Source organism: Protopterus annectens, chromosome 3.part1 (genome assembly GCF_019279795.1).
Source record: "Protopterus annectens isolate FY-2018-M chromosome 3.part1, PAN1.0, whole genome shotgun sequence".
NCBI classification, from domain to species: Eukaryota; Metazoa; Chordata; order Ceratodontiformes; family Protopteridae; genus Protopterus; species Protopterus annectens.
The window spans coordinates 461,467,915-461,472,930 of record NC_056732.1 but is presented as its reverse complement, the minus strand read 5'-3'; the positions used below and the strand labels follow the sequence as shown (position 1 = coordinate 461,472,930).

The 5,016-nt window shown below is 54.9% G+C and overlaps 1 non-coding gene across 1 annotated transcript; it reads left to right on the top strand.

Annotated features, from left to right (window-relative positions):
• The first annotated feature begins 1,779 nt into the window (after positions 1-1,779).
• On the top strand, positions 1,780-1,933 carry LOC122798941. Its single transcript, XR_006364361.1, has one exon. It is a non-coding gene; the product is annotated as a 5.8S ribosomal RNA (ribosomal RNA).
• The last annotated feature ends 3,083 nt before the right edge of the window (positions 1,934-5,016 follow it).

The following is a 5,016-nucleotide window of genomic DNA, read 5'->3' as shown; positions in this document are numbered from 1 at the left end:
CCTGTCCCAGCCCCTGCCTCTCGGTGCTCCCTTGATGCTCTTAACTGAATGTCCAAAGCATTTACTTTGAAAAAATTAGAGGTTCAAAGCAGGCCAGTCGCCTGAATACTTCAGCTAGGAATAATGGATTAGGATTCCAGTTCTATTTTGATGGTTTTCGGAACTGGGGCCATGATTGTGCCGTTAGAGGTGAAATTCTTGGACTTGTACAAAACGAATGAAAGCGAAAGCATTTGCCAAGAATGTTTTCATTAATCAAGAATGAAAGTCGAAGGTTATAAGAAGATCAGATACCTTTGTAGTTTCGCATAAATAAGGCCAACTAGCAATCTGACAGGGTTATTCCCATGACCCACCGGGGAGCTTCTGGGAAAGCAAAGTCTTTGGATTCTGGGGGAGTATAGTTGCAAAGCTGAAACCTAAAGGAATTGATGTAAGGTCACCACCAGGAGTGGAGCTTGCAGCTTAATTTGACTCAACACGGGAAACCTCACCCAGCCCAGACACAGAAATGACTGACAGATTGCTAGCTCTTTCTTGATTCTGCTAGTGGTGGTGCATGGCTGTTCTGAGTTGGTGGAGTGATTTGTCTGGTTAATTCTGATAACGAATGAGACTCCACCATGCTAATTAGTTACACAGCCCAGTGTGGTCGTCTCCAACTTCTTAGAGGGACAAGTGACTTTCAACCACACGAGATTGAGCAATAACAGGTCTGTGATGCCCTTAGATATCCGGAGCTGTACGCATGCTACACTGAATGGATCAGTGTGTTTCTAGCCTTGGTCAACGGGTCCGGATAATACACTGAACCCCATTCATGATAGGGACCTGAGATTGCAATTATTCCCGACAAACGAGGAATTCCCAGCAAGTGCAGGTCATAAGCTCACGTTGATTAAGTCCCTGCTCTCTGTGCACACTACCCGTTGCTACTACCAATTAGATGGTTTAATGAGGTCCTCGGATCGGCCCCATTGGAGTCAGTCAAGGCCCCTGTGGTGCGCCAAGAAGATGATTAAACTTGACTATCTAGAGGAAGTAAAAGTCATAACAAGGTTTCTGTAGGGGAACCTACGGAAGGATCATTAACGCTGAAGGTCCTGGGATGGCTCCATCTTCAGGTACCAGGGCCTCTCCTCGCTCCACTGCCCTGTCCCTCTATGTCTCTCTCTCTCTGTGAATCCTATCTCTCCGTGCGCTCTTGTGGAGGCCAGCAGGACTGAGCCTGTGGCTCCCGGGAGAGGAAGGGAGGGAGGGAGAGGGGAGGGAGTGAGAGGAGGGGTGGTGTCTGTCCCCCCTTGTCTCCCAGCGGTGGGAGGGAGGGGTTCCCATCCATGTGGTGGGAGGTGTGGGTGCTCCTCTTCTGCCATGAGAGGATGGTGGCAGAGGGTGCAGTGCGGTCCACAGTGTTCCCCATAGGTGGCTGACTCCATGTGCAGTAGGGGGAGGGAGAGGGTGCCAGCTCTGCAGGGGGGATGGTGGCCTTTCCTCTGGCTGTGCGGTGCCACCCCTGGGAGTGGCACACTGGAGTCCCGTTGATGTTGGTTGTGGGTACCTGTGGAATATGCCCTGCTCCACATGGGGCATCGGTTCATAGACCTGGAAGGTCAGTGGTGCGGCAACATGCCATCCGCCATGGGACTCGCTGACATCCTGCGGCACCAGGCCAGTAACCCCGGTCCAGGCACTCGTGATGATGCCAGTGAAACCTCACGTGCTCATCTTGAGGTGCAATGCCACTCAGGCAGAGGTGCCACTAGCGAATGAGAACTGTACGACTCTGAGTGGTGGATCACTCAGCTTGTGCGTCAATGAAGAACACAGTTAGCTGTGAGAACTAATGTGAATTGCAGGACACATTGATCATCGACAATTTGAATGCACTTTGTGGCCCTGGGTTACTCTCGGGGCTATACCTGTCTGAGGGTCATCGTGCCTTCCATCACCCCCGGGAGCATCTGGCTCCCATCGAGGGTGCAGCCAGGGAGTTGAGGGAGCCCCCGTCCCACCAGGGAGAGACGCAGAAGGAGGAGTCCCTCACCCCCCGAACCAGGAAGTCCAAGGACAGGAGGGAGCAGGTGTGCATCTGGCCCTCCCCACTGGAGGCTGTCAGTGGTACAGCCACTGGGCTGCTCTTTCAGGATGGAGACTGATGCCCGGCCGCCTGGTTCCTGCATGCCAGGGCCAAGTCGGCCGACCTCCTCTACAGCCCAGCGTCCGGCAATGGGGAGCGGGGGCATGTGGGGCCCAGGTGAGGGTGATGGGTAGTATGTCCATCCCCGAGGCCGCCACTGTCCTGCTGCCCCCCTGCGACTACACTCAGTACATGACCTCAGATCAGACAAGGCGACCTGCTGAATTTAAGCATATTACTAAGTGGAGGAAAAGAAAATAACCAGGATTCCCTCAGTAACGGCGAGTGAAGAGCCCAACACCAATTTATGAATGAAGCCCAAAGCAGGTGGTAAACTCCATCTAAGGCTAAACACCAGCACGAGACTGATAGCAGACAAGTACCATAAGGGAAAGTGAAAAGAACTTTGAAGAGAGAGTTCAAGAGGGTGTGAAACCATTCAGAGGTAAACGGGTTGGGTCCAAATGGTCCGCCCCAGACTGGTGGAAGGCTGGGGGGCCAGGGGTGCTCCTGCCTGGGTGAGCAGGGTCAGGCAGAGCCCCCCCATGACAGAAGTCCTCAAGTGAGCATCTGGCATAGGGCTGCAGGGTCTGGAAAGCTCCTGCCTTGGTGAGCATGATCGGGCAGAGACCCTGAGGATGGAAGTCCTCAAGGGAGCATCTGGCAGGGGGGCTGCATGCTGCCCCTGCTGCAGGGCCAGGAGTGCTCCTGCCTGGGTGAGCGGGGTCAGGCAGAGCCCCCCATGATGAAAGTCCTCAAGGAAGAGGCTGATGTAAGGCCGTGGGGTCCGGAGTGCTCCTGTCTCGGTGAGCGGGGTCAGGCAGAGCCCCCCACAATGGAGGTCCTCAATGGAGTGTCTGGAGAGCTCCTGCCGGGCAGGGGGAAGGCATCCAACCTTGCCCGGTACCCAACGGCATCCCCAAAATGTTGCAAAATACCCAGAATTGCTCTGGACTGGAAAGCAGGGGGACATGAAAGCCTCAATGAGAGTGGGCCTGCCCTTCTGTGGCTGAGGGGAGTTCTGCGAGGCTGGCTGGGATCAGAGGGAGGTCTCCCTGAGCGGCTCTGAAGGCAAGGGGACGCAGCACGGTTTGGCAGCCTTCAGAATATATGTAGTCTGGGGGAAGAGCTATCTTGTCCAGGTAGAAGTGGAAGCCCGGAGGGGAGTCCGTCCTGATGGAAGTCCGAAAGGGTGAGAGAGGAGGAAGGCGGCCGTGCAGGAAGCGTTCCTGTCTGGGTGAGAGGGTCTGGATCATGCCCCCTCCAATGGGATGGAAGTCTTCAAGAAAAGGGCTGGCAGAAGGCTGTGGGGCCAGAGTGCTCCCACCTGGGCAAGCGGGGTCAGGCAGAGCCCCCCACGATGGAAGTCCTCAAGGCAGCATCTGGCATAGTGCTGAGGGGTCCAGAGAGTTCCTGCCTGGGTGAGTGTGGTCATGCAGAGGCCCCCAAGATGGAAGTCCTCAAGGGATCATCTGGAGGGGGGCTGCATGCCACCCCTGTGTGCAAATTTAAAAGCCCTGGGTGAAGGGCAAAGGGGAGAACTGGCACCGTGGAAGTCCGGATGAGGGTCTGTCTAAGGTGTTGTGGCACAGCAGAGTTTCACGAGGTGGGAAAAGATTGGAGGGAGCTTCCTCTGAGAGGTTGTGAAGGCACGGTGACACGTTGAGATTTGTCAGCCTGTAGGGGATATGCAAGAGATGTGGACGACCATGCTCTGGAACGGAAAGTAGGGAGACACGGAAGCCCTGATGAGAGTGGGCTTGCCTTTCAGCGGCCAAGGGGAGTTCCGCCAAGCCAGCCAGGATCAGATGGAGGTCTCCTGAGAGGCTCCGAAGACATGGGGACATGGCATGGTTTGGCAGTCTTCAGGATATATGTAGCCTGGGGAAGAGCTCTCCACCTGGGTAGAAGTGGAAGCCCAGAGGGGGGTCCATCCCGATGGAAGTCCAGAAGGGGAATGGGGCAGAAACTGGCCATGCACGGAGTACTCCCACCTGGGTGAGCGGGGTCAGGCAGAGCCCCCCCATGATGGAAGTCCTCAGGGGAGCTTCTGGCTTAGGGCTGTAGGGTCCAGAGAGCTCCCGCCTGGCTGAGCATGGTTAGGCAGATGCCCCCAAGACAGAAGTCCTCAAGGGAGAGTCTGGTGGGGTGGCTGTACTTCGCCCCTGGAAGAAGGCCAGGGTGACCTGAGGGGTGGGTCTACAGACCAGATGATTACTAATACAGTAGGAAGCTGCCACCACAGCAGGTCATGAAGACAGCCTATGACCAAGCAGTAATAGCTGCAACAGCTTCATGCAGTGCAACAGCTAATAGCACATTCAGCAAGTAGCATGAAACATCAGGATCAGGGGAGCAACGCATGCTGTAATGGCAGTATGTTGCCGATACCCACAGACATACTGTGCTGGTAGATGGCAAGGGTATGATGGAGGGGTTAGTGGTGGATAGTGCTGGCAATAGTGTATGTGCAGGGTCTGTACATAATGGTGAGCAGTGTATGTGGTCCTGTGATGTGTTCCCCTGTTCATGTATTTTGGGTGGGATGTAAAGAGGAAACAACCCCCTCTTCTCAAAGGCTGAGACCGCCTCAATCATTGATGCCCTGAGACTCCATCACTGGGTACTTTTTGGAAGGAGCCAACAAAACCTGCAACAATGCACTGCCCTGTGGGTAGAACTGGTATCAACAATCAATAATGTGGGCCACTGGCACAGGAGCTATGAACAAGTCCAAAATTGTGCCACTGATCTCATACACCATGCACTGCAAAGGGCTGCAGCTGTGGCCATGGACCATGCTGCCACAGGTGGAGGGCCTGCTACACAACCACCACTCTTAGCCAAAGAGGAGTTCCTGGCAAACCTGGCGTCAGCCA